Source organism: Oryx dammah, unplaced genomic scaffold, assembly GCF_014754425.2.
Source record: "Oryx dammah isolate SB20612 unplaced genomic scaffold, SCBI_Odam_1.1 HiC_scaffold_18, whole genome shotgun sequence".
In the NCBI taxonomy this organism is placed as follows: Eukaryota; Metazoa; Chordata; class Mammalia; order Artiodactyla; family Bovidae; genus Oryx; species Oryx dammah.
Window position 1 is genome coordinate 112,570,221 of NW_024070202.1, and position 18,336 is coordinate 112,588,556.

General features: G+C 43.1%; 1 protein-coding gene and 1 pseudogene across 1 annotated transcript in view; both read left to right on the forward strand.

Moving 5' to 3' along the window:
- The window catches only part of LOC120877906 (GTPase IMAP family member 1-like), a 597,608-nt gene that overhangs the window by 2,322 nt on the left and 576,950 nt on the right, over positions 1–18,336 (forward strand). The gene's annotated exons all lie outside the window — the stretch shown is intronic.
- LOC120877921 lies at positions 3,017–5,303 on the forward strand (annotated as a pseudogene).

An 18,336-nucleotide genomic window follows, 5' to 3' on the forward strand; every position in this document is an offset into this window, starting at 1 on the left:
GAAATCGTTTGTGTCTGGAGTGGCTGACTGGTGGGTGGGGGTGGGCGGGGATTCACTGGAATTGAGGCTCGAGAAGTAGACTGAGGAGAGACTGTGCTCTCTTCTTCAGGTGCTCATGGGATCAGGGAAACTTGATCACAGAATGTTTAATTGTATTAAATGATATTTGAATGAGTATAATCACTTTACTTTGAGAAGCCTCAGATTCTAGGGCAAGAGGATAACTAGCTGGAGGGGAGCCTCCCAGTCTCTCACACACAGATCATATTTAGACTTATTCATTTACTTATTTTTAATTGACATACAGTTGACTTAAAATACTATAGTACTTTCAAGTGTACAACATAGTGATTCGACATTTTTATAGATTATGCTTCATGTAAAGTTAATATAAAATATTAACTATATTTTTTGTACATTACATTTTTGTATCTTTTATTTCCTAGCCATACCCTGTGGCTCCTGGGATTTAGTTCCCCAAACAGGGATCAAACCCTTGCCCTTGGCAGTGAAATCCCCTAATGACCGGACTACCAGGGAATTCCTTATCTTAATTTTATACCTAATAATTTTTACCTTTTAATCCTTTTCTCTGATCTTGCCTCCCCCTCAGCCCTATCTTCAGCGGTAACCACTAATTCATTCTTTGTACTGATGAGTCTGTTTCTCTGTTGTTATAGTCAACTGTTTTGTTTTTTTTTTTTAGGTTGTAAAAATATACAGCATTTTTCTTTCTTATGACTTATCTCAATTAAGCATAATATAACTTTTCAATAAGGCTGATACCCTCTAGGTCCATCCATGTTGTTTAAAATGGAAAGATTTCATCCTTTTTTATGGCTGAGGATTATTCCATTATATGTACACACACACACACACACACACACACACACATATAAGAGAATCAAAACTGAAAGTGTTAGCCACTCGGTCGTGTCCAACTCTTTAGGATTTCATGGACTGTAGCCCACCAGGCTTCTCTGTCCATGGAATTCTCCAGGCAAGGATACTGCCAAGGGTAACCTTTCCCTTCTCCAGTGGGATCTTCTCAACCCAGGGATCAAACCCAGCTCTCCTGCACTGCAGGAAATTTTTTACTGTCTGAGCACAGGGAAGCCAATACACATGTATATATAAAACATGTTCTTTACCCAATCATCTATTGATAGACATTTAGGTTGCTTTCCTTTCTTGGTTATTATCAATAATGCTGCTATGAATATTGGAGTGCATACATCTCTCTGAAGTAGTGTTTTCATTTCCTTTGAATATATACCCAGCAGTAAAACTGCTAGATCATATGCAAATTCTATTTTAAAATTTTCAAGGACCCGCCATACTGTTTTCCGCCATTACGGTAGCAACTGACATTCCCACTCAGTGCACTAGGGCTCCCTTTTCTCTACATCCGCGCCAACACGTGTTATTTCTTGTTTTCTGATGACAGCCATTCTGACAGCGGTGCCCCATGCCTCTTGTACCCAAATATCTGTTTTCCTCCTCAAGTTAGGAAACTTTTCAATTATAATTTCACCAAACACACTTTTGACCCACTTCTCTCTCATCTCTTCCTATAACGTGAATGTTAGTACACTTGACATTTTCTCAGAGGACCGATAAACTATCATCCATTTTTTAAACGTGTTTTCTTTTTGCTGTTCTGGTTAGGTGATTTCCACTGTTCTGTCTTAGGTGTTCTTCTGTGTCACCTCAGCTGGCCTGAATTCCTTCTAGCACGTTTTTCATTTCCGTTATCATAATCATCAGCTCTGACTGGTTTTTATATTTTCTAGTTCTTTGCTGAACTTTCCACTGTGCTCAGTTCTTGTTTTCACAAGTTCACTTAGCATTTTTACTACTGTTGCTTTGGACCCTTTGGCAAGCAAATTGTCTCTGTTATCTTGTTCTTTCATTTAAAACGTATGCCTCTGTTTTCTCATTCTCTTCAACTTTCTCAGTCTGCTGCTATGAAGTTAGGTGAACGGTCACCCATCCTGCCCTGAAGGCATGTCCTTCGTGGAAGTGTCCCTTTGCAGTGTGCATGTGCCTGGTGGCTTTGGTGGGAGAGCTGGACCGGAAGTGACCGCTGACTGTGTCATCTCCCAGAGTGTGCTGGCAGCCACCACAGTGGTGGGAGGCAGGGCTGGAGTTGGAGCGGCTACAGCCCGACCCAGGTGCCAGCCAGGGCTTCTCCTAGGCTCCATACCAGTTGCCACCCTATTGTGGGAGGACAAAAGCCAAGCGGCAGGAGCTGGAGTCTTAAGGGAGCTTAATCTTTCCCCAGATTGATGACTGTCTTCACCTTGGCTGGGGGCATAGCCATGACCTGAGGCCTCGGGGCCACTTTTGAGCTGATTCCATTTTTTCCTCGGTGTGTACCCCTTGGTTAGAGGCAGGATGGGGAACCAAAGGGTTGGAGGCAGACCACAGAGCTTTCTCTGCTCCTTCCCTGGTGCTCACCTACCCACTGGCAGTGGTGGCCTCTGCCTTTGGGGGGAGTAGTAGTGGATGGAGTAGGATATCAGGTGCTGGGAGGTGCTCTGGGGGCAGTCCTGGCAGGCTGGCCAGAGCACCAGGCAGTGTTCAATCTACTGCCTCTCCACTGGGACTAGGGGCAAGCAAGCGGTACATACTCTTCAAGACCAGGGTCTCAGTATCTTATAGCCCCTACAATAAACCCTACTGATTTCCAGACCAGCTAAGGGGCTCATCTTGAAACAGAGTAAATGTTATCATCTCCCCTGTGCTCTTTGCATTTGGGGGCACTGAGAAGACAAAGCCAAGCTTACCAGGTGTTCTCACAGCATCATCCCAACCCCAGACTAGGCTCCTCCAAATGTCTTTGCTGAACATTTCCTCCAATCTCTTTCCAATGCCCCAGGGAAGGCAGGAACTATGACCTTCTCACTCCGAGGTCACCAGCATTTTAGACCTGGCCTGACACACTGTAGGCAGTTACACCTATTTGATAAATAAGTGAATGAACAAATTGTGTCTCGGACTCTTTCAGGTAATTATGGGAGGACAGAAGGTGGCAAGAGGTGAAGAAAACGCCAATGGTAAGAACACGTCTCACAATGAGTATTTGTCCCCAGGTGTGAACCCTGGATGGTAGGGGGATGGGCTAATTCAAGACTGAACAAGAGAAGCCGAGAGGTGACTTGATGCTGGGGTGAAGCAGCAAGAGCCCTGGGGCTGGCACTTCACCTGGATCTTTGTCCCCGCCCTGCTGTGAGATATCAAGTTCTTTGACTAACCTGTATCTCCATTTCCAAAATAAAATGAATAAACAGAAGTGGATGTAGAGGGCATCAAGTCATGTATTAGAGGGAACATGGTTCACCAGGTAGAAGCTGTTAGGGAACAAGGATGGAGGGCTACACAAGTGTCTTACTAGGCCGCAGGTTTAAGAGACAAGAGAGGAGGAGGATGGAGGCAGGAAGGGAAGGAAGAGAGTTGAGCTCATCTTATTTTCTGATGCCCTGTGAGGACAACGCTACAATATTGATTCCGTTTGTGCAGAAGAGGTTTAACCCTTAGATTAAGCAGCTCCCCAGGGTTACAAGGCTGGTAGAGGACAGTCTATCATTCAAACCCCAGCTATGGGACTCCAGATATCCCTCTGCGCTGGGCCCACTGCCCCACCCCTTTCCCCAGTGGGAGGGCATCAGGGAAAAGAAAGACCAGCTCTGCACAGCCTGGATGACAGATCATATCAGACGAAGTAATGGCCTGTATTACAAAGACGTATCCTCTAGAGAGAGGTTCAGCAGCTGCTGGAGCACAGGTGCACGTGTGACGCCAAAGATGGGAGAAATAGACGGGTAGAGACCCCCTTGGAGTGCCCACATCTCACAGCAGGTCACTCAGTAAAGTTAAAGTGAAAGTCGCCTAGTCATGTCAGACCCTGAGACCTCGTGGACGATACAGTCCATGGAATTCTCCAGGCCGGAATACTGGAGTGGGTAGACTTTCCCTTCTCCAGGGGATCTTTCCAAGCCAGGGATAGAACCCAGGTCTCCCACACTGCAGGCAGATTCTTTATCAATTGAGCCACAAGGGAAACCAGTAAAGGTTTGGTCCCAAACACAACCGTGGAAGCGCTCTGTTCTTCTTTGCTCGCAAGGCGTCCAGGAGACCCGGGGACTGGGACATGTTGCTCTCAGGTTCCGAAGCTTACAGACCACCGGTGCCCACAGGTTTCCAGGAGTTCACATCCGCTCTGCAGGAGCGCAGGCTGCGCCTCCTCCTGGCCGGGAGGTCAGGGACCAGGAAGAGCGCCACCGGCAGCAGCATCCAGTGGAAGCACTTCCTCTCCAGGCTCGCGGCCAAGGCGGTGACCAGAGCCTGCGCCACGGGGAGCTGCCGCTGGGCCTCGTGGGACGGGTGCTACCTGCTGTCGGCCCCAGGGCCCCACGCCGTGCTCGTGGTGACCCAGCTCGGCTGCTTCACCGCCCAGGACCTGCGGGCCTGGCGCGGGGTGAAGGCGCTCTTCGGGGCGGGCATCGCGGCGCGCGCCGTCGTGGTCTTCACCCCAGGGAGGACCTGGCGGGGGGCTCGCTGCAGCAGTACGTGCGCGACACCGACAACCGCGCGCTCCGGGAGCTGGTGGCCGAGAGCGGGGGCCGCTGCTGCGCCTTCGACAACCGAGCGGCCGATGGAGAGCGGGAGGCGCAGGTCGGGGAGCTGATGTGGCTGGTGGAGGAGCTGGTGAGGGACCAGGGCGGCGCCCCCTACACCAACGACGTGTACTGCCTGGCGCAGACCCTGGGCGGGCTGAGCCCCGAGGAGAGGCTGCGCAGGGTCGCAGAGCTACTGGCCGCTGGCCAGGCTGTGGTGGTGTCTCAAGGCAGCGCCGGGGACCTGGTGTAAGCTGGGCCTGGCCGCCCTGCTGAGCGCCCTGTTTCTGCTGTACCTGCTCTGCAGCTAGCTGCCTGATGCCTTTGGTGAGTTCAGTCCTGACACATTGTAAATAACACTTCATCCCTTGCAGTGATAATCACGGTCATCTCAGGTGCGCTGCTGCTTCAGGGCACGCATTCCCTTCTTTTCTCCCTCACCTCTCCTAATCTACCAACCTCAGAGGCGTGCCAGGCAAATCTCCCACCTGAAACCTTCCTCTGTTACCTGGTGGTACCTGAACTCCCCTCTCTGCAGAGCCTAAAAGCCACTGTTAATTTTAGGTGTTTTCCACCTGACCTCAGACTGCCTTTGACTCTATCCTGTCACTGAACTGCTTTTACTCCTGAAAGCAGATGAGGACCATTTGCCCTCTCATCTCCTGGACTCCCCAGTGAACCAAGGGCAGAACCGACCCAGGGCAGAGTCTGAGTACATATTCAATTGTTTAAATTGAACTGAATGGAAGAAATAAACGTACTGGACAGTCACACTGTGTTCAAAGAAATCAGTATTTGCAGATGTTTCTTCATCCACTTTATATACGCATTGAACACAGATGCTGCTGTCTCATTCCTGACCCCACCGGCAAACAACCATGCACCCACACACTCACTCAGGTGTGTGATGACAAGAAGAGAAGATATTAGTGCAGACCTGGCCCTCTGTACCGGCAGGGGATTGTCGCCCCCCAGCAGCTTGAATGCAGATGTTTCTGCACGTCCAAAGAGACTGTCATTGGAGACTTGTTTCTCTAGGGCCCATGGAGGTCCTTCAGAAAGTCTCCTCCCAAGGAGGAGTTTTCTCACTAGCTGACCAACTCACAGGGTAAGCAAGGGTATGGCTTTTCAATTCAGGGATAAATTTAAAGATTTAAGCGGATTGGAGATTTTTATTTTATGTGAATCTCAAGAGACAAATAGGACTTTGTGGGCTGAGAACTGGTGATATGATTGTGGAGTAGTGAGTCACTCCTGTCTCATGCATGCCTGGGAGAATCAGCTGTCTGGTGCAGACAAGTGAGCCAGGTTAGCCTGTATCATCAGTCCTAGGTGTGCCTCCCTATGTCTTTATTCACATTTGCTTTATCCCCAGCACCACCATCTTCAAACACCAACAGAAGCCCATCTGTAATACAGCTATGCACTTCCAGGTCTCTCCCTACAGCATCCTCTGCCTCTTGCCTACCCAGCCAGAGATTCTCAGCCTACTGATGACCTCAGATCACTAAGTGAAAGTCACCCAGTTGTGTCCAATTCTTTGTGACCCCATGGCCTATACAGTCCATGCAATTCTCCAGGCCACAATACTGGAGTGGGTAGCCTTTCTCTTCTCCAGGGCACCCTCCCAACCATGGATCAAACCCAGGTCTCCCACATTACAGGCAGATTCTTTACCAGCTGAGCCACCAGGGAAGCCCTGAGGTCACTAATGAGATGTGTAAGAAGAAAAATGATCTGCAACAACTCAGTCCACAAACTCTGCATGGATGCCATTGCAAACACTAACAGGAACACCAGTGCCCAATGCTAAGGCTTGAAATTTCCTCACCAGCAAAGGTCATTTTGGTTTAAGGAGTTGTGTGCGGATCTCAGCAGAGGTCCTGATAGGCGATCTTGATTTTGTTCAATACACTCTTAGAGTAAACAGAGAAATATTCTACCATTGTCACTCCTCTGAGAAAAGGGATGGTCATTGGTGAAAATAAATGTGAAAATAGAATGACAAAGTGCCCCATCTGAGCAATGGATAGTTTTAACCTAAGACTCAAACAATGAGAAACATCTGATTCTTGCTCTTGCTTTGGGAAGGAATGAAGGCTAGGAAGTTCCTAAGTGACCCTGGTTGAGCTGATGGATATGGAGGGTAGGAACATGCCACGGATCCCAAAGGGCAGGCAATCGTCTAGTTCAATACTAGAGAGCTGTCTGTATATATGTGGGATATACACAGGAGGATAAAGAACGCCATGAAGAATGTCTGTAATAGATTAATGGATAGAAACAACATATAGTGCTGGGACCACTGGATATTCACAAGCAAAATAGTAAATTTGGATGTTTATCTTGCACGATATAAAACCATTAACTCAAAATGGATCAAAGATCTAAATGTAAGAGTTAAAAGAAGAAAACAAGCGCAAATCTTCATGACCATGGATTAGACAACAGTTTCTAATATATGACATCAAAAGCACCAAAGAAAAACAGGTGTCATATTTAATCAAAATTTAAAACATTTTCCCATTAAATAAATAACACTATCTAGAAAGTGAAAAGACAGCCTAAAGAATGGGAGAAAATAATTGCCAACCTGATAAAGATCTCATATCCAGAATATATAATGAACTCTTACAACTCTACAACAAGAAGGCAAATAATCCTATTTTTAAATGAGTGAAAGATTTGAATAAGAGTTTCTTCAAATAAGATACACAAATGGCCAATAAATATGTGAAAACAAATAATGAATATCATTTGTCATTGGGGAAATGCAAATCAAAACAAGATACCCCTTCATACTCCCTGGGTTTTTTTTTTAAAAGACAAAATAACAAATACTGATGAGTATGTGGATAAATTTAACCCTCGTCCACTGCTGGTGAGGAAGTAAAATGACACAACTGCTGTAGAAAACAGTTTGGCATTGCCTCAAAAAGTTAAACATAGATTACCATATGATGCAGTAATTTCACTTCCTAGGTATATATCCAAGAGGACTGACAATGCATGCTCAGTCCAAAAATTCTACATGACTGATAAAGCATCATTATTCATAATAGTAAAATAAAGTGGAAACTACCCAAATGGACAACTAATAAATGGATACATACACACACACCACACGATGTATATATACATATAATAGAGTATTACTTAGCCAAAAAAGGAATGGAGTAGGGACTTTCATGGTGGTCCAGTGGTTAAGAATACACTTTCCAAAGCAGGGGACACAGGTATGATCCCTAGTTTTCTAACTAAGATTTCACATGCCACGGAACAACTAAGACTGAGCTCCACAATTACTGAGTCCTCCTGCTCCACAGGCCACATGCCACAACTAGAGAGCATGTGTGCGACAATTACTAAGGCTGTGTGCCACAACTAGAGAGATCGAGCACACAGTGAAGATTCCATGTGCTGCAACTAAGACGATGCAGTGAATAAATAAACAAATATTTTAAAAACTTATGTTTTTACAAAGGAATGGAGTACAGTTACATGCAACAATGTGAATAAGCTTTGAAAGCATTATGCTAAGTGAAAGAAGCCAGGGAAAAGATCACATGAAGATATGATTGCATTTACAAGAAACATCCAAAAACAAGAATGAGCTCATGAGAGTGTCTTCAACAGGATTTCAGGCTTAGTTTCTTGTACTCTGTTAACATTTATATTTGGCTTCACTTTTTAAGCCTTTTCCCTCTGTGTTCCCCAAAAGGATGCTGAAGCCCTAACACTATGAATGTGATCTTATTGCAAATAAGATCTTTGTAGATTTAATTGTTAAGGTAAGGCCACTGGGATGAGCTGTAATCCATGCAAGCGGTCCTTATTACAAGAGGGACACTGGACACAGACACAGGCATTGGACAGACAGTCATATGAAGACAGAAACAGAGGTTGGAATAATGCTGCCAGGGGCCACTAGAAGCTAGAAGTGGCAAGGAAGGAAACTTCCTAACAGCCTTCAGGAGGAGCATGGCCCTGCCAGCACATTTATTCTGGACTTCTGGCCTCTAGAACTGTGAGAGAATAAATTTATGTTATTATACGCCACTTCGTTGTGCTACTTTGTTATGACAGCCCTGGAAAATGAGCGTGTCACTCTGTGGTGATTTTCTCTAGTTATCCCTGGTCAACACACAACAATTACACCTTGTTGCCATTCAGGAAGATGAAATGGCAGGTCTTACATAGGTGTGGGTCAGCAGGGCACTAAAGAGGAATGTAAGCTGCCTCCACATTAGTCTCCTCTGAGAATGGCATGCTGGTGGCAGCAATGACCAAGGAAGGATATGGATCCTGGAGGTCAGCTGCTGACCAAAACTAAATCAAGCTGAGACTTACTACAGAGCTGAGTGGCATTCAAGTAAACCATGATCATGAAGTAGCTGATGTGCAAGGACAAACTTAGAAACAACAGGAGACTTTTACCCTCAACCCTACTTACATACTGGAATAGGGAGTAGTGTCTGGATCCTGCTATTCTTTAGACAGGGAGACAGAAATGGCAGATGCTTGAGAGACATGTCATGTTCTACCTCCATGGTGGTTCAAGACCATCTCCAGACTGTTCATCAGATATCATGGAGGCCAGAAGGAAGGGACACAATATTTTCCAAGTGTTGAAAGAAAAGACAGAATGGGAAAGACTAGAGATCTCTTCAAGAGAATGAGAGATACCAAGGGAATATTTCATGCAAAGAGGGGCAAAATAAAGGAAAAATGGTACAGACCTATGAGAAACAGAAGATACTAAGAAGACATGGCAAGAATACACAGGAGAACTGTACAAAAAATATCTTCATGATCCAGATAATAACGATGGTGTGATCACTCACCTAGAGCCAGACATCCTGGAATACAAAGGCAAGTGGGCCTTAGGAAACATCACTATGAACAAAGCTAGTGGAGGTGATGGAATTCCAACTGAGCTATTTCAAATTCTAAAAGATGATGCTATGAAAGTGCTGTACTCAATATGCCGGCAAATTTGGAAAACACAGCAGTGGCCACAGGACTGGAAAAGGTCAGTTTTGCTTCCAATCCCAAAGAAGGGCAATGCCAAAGAATGTTCAAACTACCACACAATTGCACTCATCTCACATACTAGTAAAGTAATGCTCAAAATTCTCCAAGCCAGGCTTCAGCAGTACATGAACCGTGAACTTCCAGATGTTCAAGCTGGTTTTAGAAAAGGCAGAGGAACCAGCGATCAAATTGCCTACATCTGTTGGGTCATGGGAAAAGCAAGAGAATTCCAGAAAAGCATCTACTTCTGCTTTACTGATTACGCCAGAGCATTTGACTATGTAGATCATGAAAAACCATGGAAAATTCTTCAAGAGATGGGAATCCCAGATCACCTTACCTGCTTCCTGAGAAATCTGTATGCCAGTCAAGAAGCAACAGTTAGAACAGGACGTGGAACAACAGATTGGTTCCAAATTGGAAAAGGAGTACATCAAGGCTGTATATTGTCACCCTGCTTATTTAACTTATACACAGAATGCATCAAGCAAAATGCCAGGCTGGATGAAGCACAAGCTGCAATTAAGATTGCCAGGAGAAATATCAATAACCTCAGATATGCAGATGACACCACCCTTATAGCCGAAAGTGAAGAAGAACTAAAGAGACCCTTGATGAAAGTGAAATAGGAAGTGAAAAAGCTGGCTTAAAACTCAACATTCAGAAAACTAAGATCATGACATCCAGTCCCATCACTCCATGGCAAATAGATGGAGAAACAATGGAAACAGTGAGAGACTTTCTTTTCATGGGCTCTAAGATCACTTCAGATGGTGAGTGCAATCACTAAACTAAAAGACGTTTGCTCCTTGGAAGAAAAGCTATGACCAACCTAGACAGCATATTAAAAGCAGAGACATTACATTGCCAACAAAGGTCCATCTAGTCAGTTCATTTCAGTTCAGTCACTCAGTCGTGTCCGACTCTTTGCGACCCCATGAATCACAGCACGCCAGGCCTCCCTGTCCATCACCAACTCCTGGAGTTCACTCAGATTAATGTCCATCGGGTCTGTGATGCCATCCAGCCATCTCATCCTCTGTCGTCCCCTTCTCCTCCTACCCCCAATCCCTCCCAGCATCAGAGTCTTTTCCAATGAGTCAACTCTTGCATGAGGTGGCCAAAGTACTGGAGTTTCAGCTTTAGCATCATTCCTTCCAAAGAACACCCAGGGCTGATCTCCTTCAGAATGGACTGGTTGGATCTCCTTGCAGTCCAAGGGACTCTCAAGAGTCTTCTCCAACACCACAGTTCAAAAGCATCAATTCTTCGGTGCTCAGCCTTCTTCACAGTCCAACTCTCACATCCATACATGACTACTGGAAAAACCATAGCCTTGACTAGACAGATATTAGTCGGCAAAGTAATGTCTCTGTTTTTGAATATGCTATCTAGGTTGGTCATAACTTTTCTTCCAAGGAGTAAGCATCTTTTAATTTCATGGCTGCAGTCACCATCTGCAGTGATTTTGGAGCCCCCCAAATATAAAGTCTGACACTGTTTGCACTGTTTCGCCATCTATTTCCCATGAAGTGATGGGATCAGATGCCATGATCTTAGTTTTCTGAATGTTGAGTTTAAGCCAACTTTTTCACTCTCCTCTTTCACTTTCATCAAGAGGTTTTTAGTTCCTCTTCACTTTCTGCCATAAGCGTGTTGTCATCTGCATATCTGAGGTTATTGATATTTCTCCCAGCAATCTTGATTCCAGGTGTGTTTCTTCCAGTCCAGCATTTCTCATGATGTACTCTGCATTTAAGTTAAATAAGCAGGGTGACAATTTACAGCTTTGACATACTCCTTTTCCTATTTGGAACCAGTCTGCTGTCCCATGTCCAGGTTTAACTGTTGCTTCCTGACCTGCATACAGATTTCTCAGGAGGCAGGTCAGGTGGTCTGGTATTTCCACCTCTTTCAGAATTTTCCACAGTTTATTGTGATCTACACAGTCAAAGACTTTGGCATAGTCAATAAAGCACAAATAGATGTTTTTCTGGAACTCTCTTGCTTTCCCCATGATCTAGGGGATGTTGGCAATTTGATCTCTGGTTCCTCTGCCTTTTCTAAAACCAGCTTGAACATCAGGAAGTTCATGGTTCACATATTGCTGAAGCCTGGCTTGGAGAATTTTGAGCATTACTTTACTAGCATATGAAATAAGTGCAATTGTGCGGTAGTTTGAGCATTCTTTGGCATTGCCTTTCTTTGGGATTGGAATGAAAACTGACCTTCTCCAGTCCTGTGGCCACTGCTGAGTTTTTCATATTTTCTGGCATATTGAGGGCAGCACTTTCACAGCATCATCTTTCAGGATTTGAAATAGCTCCACTGGAATTCCATCACCTCCACTAGCTTTGTTCATAGTGATGCTTTCTAAGGCCCACTTGACTTCACATTCCAGAATGTCTGGCTCTAGATGAGTGATCACACCTTTATGATTAATTGGGTCATGAGGATCTTTTTGGTATAGTTCTTTTGTGTATTCTTGCCACCTCTTCTTAATATCATCTGCTTTTTTTAGGTCCATACAATTTCTGTCCTTTATTGAGCCCATCTTTGCATGAAATGTTCCCCTGGTATCTCTAATTTTCTTAAAGACATCTCTAGTCTTTCCCATTCTGTTCTTTTCCTCTATTTATTTGCATTGATCTCTGAAATAGGCTTTCTTATCTCTTCTTGCTATTGTTTGTAACTCCGCATTCAGATGCTTATATCTTTCCTTTTATCCTTTGCTTTTCTCTTCTCTTCTTTTCACAGCTATTTGTAAGGCCTCCCCAGACAGCCGTTTTGCTTTTTTTGCATTTCTTTTCCATGGGGATGGTCTTGATCCCTGTCTCCTGTACAATGTCACGAACCTCATTCCATAGTTCATCAGGCACTCTATCTATCAGATCTAGGCCCTTAAATCTATTTCTCACTTTCACTGTATAATCATAAGGGATTTGATTGAGATCATACCTGAATGGTCTAGCGGTTTTCCCTACTTTATTCAATTTAAGTCTGAATTTGGTAATAAGGAGTTCATGATCTGAGCCACAGTCAGCTCCTGGTCTTGCTTTTGTTGACTGTATAGAGCTTCTCCATCTTTGACTGCAAAGAATATAATCAATCTGATTTCGGTGTTGACCATCTGGTGATGTCAATGTGTAGTCTTCTTTTGTGTTGTTGGAAGAGGGTGTTTGCTATGACCAGGGCATTTTCTTGGCAAAACTCTATTAGCCTTTGCCCTGCTTCATTCCGCATTCCAAGGCCAAAGTTGCCTGTTTCTCCAGATGTTTCTTGACTTCCTACTTTTGCATTCCAATCCCCTATAATGAAAAGGACACCTTTTTTGGTGTTAGTTCTAAAAGGACTAGATGGAACACTACGCAGCAATAAAGGAGAATAAGCTCTTGGCACATACGACTTGAATGATTCCCCAAATTATTATGCTAAGTGAATGATGTCAGTCTCAAAAGGGAGTTTGTTTTCCTTGTGTTTAGATTCTCAGTGTGTAGTATAAAACCTACCAGCCACTGTAAACAACCAATCAATGTCGATAAATAGATGAACAGGCACAAACTTCCAAAACTCTTGAGATAAGAAAGAATGCTTCATTCTTCTTTTGTATAAAGCACAGTGCATAGTATTAATCTGTCTGCCTTCTACCCTGGGAGGCAATGGGCAATACTACTCTCAGGATATGTCACAGGGACTCCTCTTCTCCGTGAAGCTCAAGAGCACAACCAGTTTTCTTAGAAGAAATTTAAGAATTGGAATTTGAGGATTTGGGAGGCAGTTCTTCCTAGGTTAATAGATCAGCTTTGCAAAATTTCCTAATTTTCTTATCTCAGGCAAGTTATTTAAGCTTTCTATGTTTTGATATTCCCCTCTATATTAGAAGGTAAATGATCATAAATAATTTCTGGAAAGTTGGGAGAATTAGAAAAGGCATTTAATGTCCTCAGGACAGTATTGGGCACACAGCAAGCTGCTGGGAGTTGTTAGCTGTGATGATCACCAGTTCATTTTACAGAGGAGGGAGCAAAAACCTAGATGTGGTTAAGGACTGACAGAGGTTACAGTAAGAGTGGCAGAACCAACCGTGCTTGTGCAAGTCACGACTGCTTTAAGCCTCTGTCACTTGAGCTGCAAAATGAAGGAGTTGGAAAACATCTTCTCTAGAAAGCTTCCAGTTTTACAGTTCTCATTCTACGAACTGGCAGCCTAGGACTTAAAGAACTAATTTACTTGCCTGAATGGTCTAGTGTTTTCCCCCACTTTCTTCAATTTAAGCCTGAATTTGGTAATAAGGAGTTTGATCTCAGCCACAGGCAGCTCCTTGTCTTGTTTTTGCTGACTGTATAAAGCTTCTCCGACTTTGCTGCAAAGAATATAATCAACCTGATTTCAGTATTTACCATCTGGTGATGTCCATGTGTAGAATCTTCTTTTGTGTTATTGGAAGAGGGTGTTTGCTATGACCAGTGTGTACTCTTGGAACAACTCTGTTAGCCTTTGACCTGCTTCATCTAGTACTCCAAGGCCAAATTTGCCTGTTACTCCAGGTATCTTTTGACTTCTTACATTTGCATTACAGTCCCCTTTAATGAAAAGGACATCTTTTTTGGGTGTTAATTCTGGAAGGTCTTGTAGGTCTTCATAGAACTGTTCAACTTCAGCTTCTTCAGTGTTCCTGATCAGGGCATAGACTTGGATTACTGTGATATTGAATGGTTTGCTAAGGAAACAGAGATCATTCTATCATTTTTGAGATGGCATCTAAGTACTGCATTTCGAACTCCTTTTTTGACTATGATGGCTACTCCATTTCTTCTAAGGAATTCTTGTGCACAGTAGTAGATATAATGGTCACGTGAGTTAAATTCACCCATTCCAGGCCATTTTAGTTGACTGATTCCTATAATGTCAGTGTTCACTGTTGCGATCTCCTGTTTAAACACTTCTATTTTGCCTTGATTCATGGATCTAACATTCTACATTCCTATGCAATATTGCACTTTACAACATCGGACTTTACTTCCATTGCCAGTCACATCCACAATTGGGTGTTTTTGCTTTGGAGGTGATGGGATTCTGGTTGAGCTATTTCAATTCCTAAAAGATGATGCTTTGAAAGTGCTTCACTCAATATGTCTGCAAATTTTGAAAACTCAGGAGTGGCCACAGGATAGGAAAGGTCAATTTTCATCTCAATCCCAAAGAGAGGCAATGTCAAAGAATGTTCAATCTACTGCACACTTGCACTCATCTCACACACTAGTAAAGTAATGCTCAAAATCCTCCAAATGATGCTTCAGCGGTACGTGAACTGTGAAATTCCAGATGTTGGAGCTGGTTTTAGAAAAGGCAGAGGAAGCAGAAATCAAATTGCCAGCATCCATTGGATCATCAAAAAAGCAAGAGAGTTCCAGAAAAACATCTACTTCTACCCTATTGAGTACACCAAAGCCTTTGACTATGTGGATCACAACAAACTGTGGAAAATACTTCAAGAAGTGGGAATACCAGACCACATGACCTGCCTCTTGAAAAATCTGTATGCAGGTCAGGAAGCAACAGTTAGAACTGGACATGGAACAACAGACTGGTTCCAAGTAGCAAAAGGAGTACGTAAAGGCTGTATACTGTCACCCTGCTTATTTAACTTCTATGCAGAGTACATCATGAGAAACGCTGGGCTGGATGAATCACAGGCTGGAGTCAAGATTGCAGGGAGAAATATCAATAACCTCAGATATGCAGATGACACCACCCTTATAGCAGAAAGTGAAGAAGAACTAAAGAGGCTCTTGATGAAGGTGAAAGAGGAGAGTGAAAAAGTTGGGCTAAAACATAACATTCAGAAAACTAAGATCATGGTATCCAGTCCCATCACTTCATGTGAAATAGATGTGGAAACAATGGAAACAATGACAGACTTTATTTTTGGGCTTCAAAATCACTGCAGATGGTGACTGCAGCCATGAAATTAAGAGATGCTTGCTCCTTGGAAGAAAAGCTATGACCAACTTAGACAGCATATTAGAAAGCAGAGACATTACTTTGCCACAAAGATTCATCTAGTGAAAGCTTTGATTTTTCCAATAGTGATGTAGGGATGTCAGAGTTGGACTGTAAAGAAATCTGAGTACTGAACAATTGATGTTTTTGAACTGTGGTGTTGGAGAAGACTCTTGAGAGTCTCTTTGACTGCAAGGAGATCCAACCAGTCCATTCTAAAGGAAATCAGTCCTGAATACTTATTGGAAGGCCTGACACTGAAGCTGAAACTCCAATACTTTGGCTACGTGATGTGAAGAACTGACTCATTGGAAAAGACCCTGTTGCAGGGAAAGACTGAAGGCAGGAGAAGAAGATGACAGAGGATGAGATGGTTGGATGGCATCACCAACTGGATGGACATGAGTTTGAGCAAACTTCAGAGGTTGGTGATGGACAGGGAAGCCTGACATGCTGCAGCCCATGGGATCACAAAGAGTTGGACACAACTGAGCAACTGAACTGAACTGACCAGGCTGAATGCTTTCTTTATAGTCTGGAAATGACTTACTACACAGCATCAGTAAATTGGTTAAAAAAAAAAAAGCCACACATCAGAGAGGGAGACTCTTATGCAGCATTAATAATATACATAGATATCTATATATATTTATTGATATATGTGTGTTTGTGTATATTGGAGAGGGGCATGGCCCCACGTCAGTAGTCTTGCCTGGAGAATCTTCATGGACAGAAGAGCCTGGTGGGCTATAGTTCCTGAGGCCCCAAATAGTTGGACATGACTGAGCGACTAAGCATATGTGTGTGTGTGTGTGTGTGTGTGTAGATTTTCAGTCACTCAGTCATGTCAGACCCCGACCCTTTGCCACCCCATGGACTGCAGGATGCCAGGCTTCCCTGTCCTTCACCTTCTCCCAGAGCTTGCTCAAACTCATGTCCATTGACTGAGTGATGCCATCCAACCATCTCATTCTTTTTTGTTCCCTTGTCCTCCTGCCTTCAATCTTTCCCAGCATCAGGGTCTTTTCTTCGCAACAGGTAGCCAAAGTATTGAACCTTCAGTTTTAGTATCAGTCCTTCCAAAGTATATTTAGGCTGTTTTCCTTTAGGTTTGACTGATGTGATCTCTGTGTAGCCCAAGGGTCTCTCAAGAGTCTTCTCCAACACCACAGTTTAAAAGCATCAATTCTTCGGTGATCAGCCTTCCAACTCTCACATCCATACATGACTACTGGAAAACCCATAGCTTTCTCTCTACAGACTTTTGCTGGCAAAGTGATATATTTGCTGTTTAATACACTGTCTAGAGTTCTCATACCTTTCCGTCCATGGAACAAGCATCTTTTAATTTCATGGCTGCAGTCATCATCCACAGTAATTTTGGAGCCCAAGAAAAGAAAATCTGTCACTCTTTCTACTTTTCCCTTTCTGCTTGCAATGAAGTAATGGAACCAGATGCCATGATCTTTGTTTTTTGAATGTTGAGTTTTAAGCCAGCTTTTTCACTCTCCTCTTTTACCCGCATCAAGAGACTCTTTTGTTCCTCTTCAATTTCTGGCAAAAGGGTGACATCATCTGCATATCTGAGGTGATTGATATTTTCCTGGTCATCTTGATTCCAGCCTGTGCTTCATCCAGCCCTGCATTTCTCATGATGTTCTCTGCATATAAGTTAAGTACACAGGGTGACAATATACAGCCTTGTCGTACTAGACTCCCAATTTTGAACCAGTCTGTTTTTCCATGCAGGGTTCTAACTTCTGCCTCTTGTCCCACAAACAGATTTCTCAGGAGATGGGTGAGGATGTCTGGTATTCCCATCTCTTGAAATCACAGTTTGTTGTGATCCAAAAAGTCAAAGGCTTTACCATAGTCAATGAAACAGAATTAGATGTTTTTCTTGAATTCCCTTGCTTTCTCTATGATCCATCAGATGTTGGTAATTTGATATCTGGTTCCTCTGCTTTTTGTAAATCCAGCATGGAAAATTGAAAATATTATAATATATATATTATTTATGAGTGTATATATTATATGTATAATATATTATAATTATATAATATATATAATATATATAATATATATATTTAAATATATATAATTTATTATATATATTATAATATATATTATATACATTATATAATTTTGTGTAACCTCAGTTACACATACTTACTACCAATACATATGGATGAATCCAATGAGAATGTAGACTTTGACTGACAGAAGGGTTAAGAATATGGCTCAAACATTCTGACAGAAAAAGGGAAGGGGAGATGTCTGGAGGGTGGACCAAGTCTACACCAAAATCATCTTGAACTTTACAAAAAACTGAAATTCATCTCTGTGTTCTTAGAAGGAGTAGCGGTGCTTTCCGAGAAAAAAAACACTCCAATTTGCACAAATATGAGAGAACAGAAAAGTTTTATTAAAATAACAATAAGCAAACAATTCATCTGCATGGGGCAGCTGTTAGTTTCACAGGAAAAGGAGAAAACTGGTTATTCAGCAAACTGGTTGTTGTAAATCAAAGATTTCCTACAGATACTTCTGAATACAGCAAGCATTATTCCCTTATCTGTTGAATATCTTTTGGGACTTTTGGCATTTCAGGTAGTTGAGTTCTGAAAGACCAATTTGCCAGGGAACTCTTTGTTCATAATGGTCAGTTGATAAGGAACAA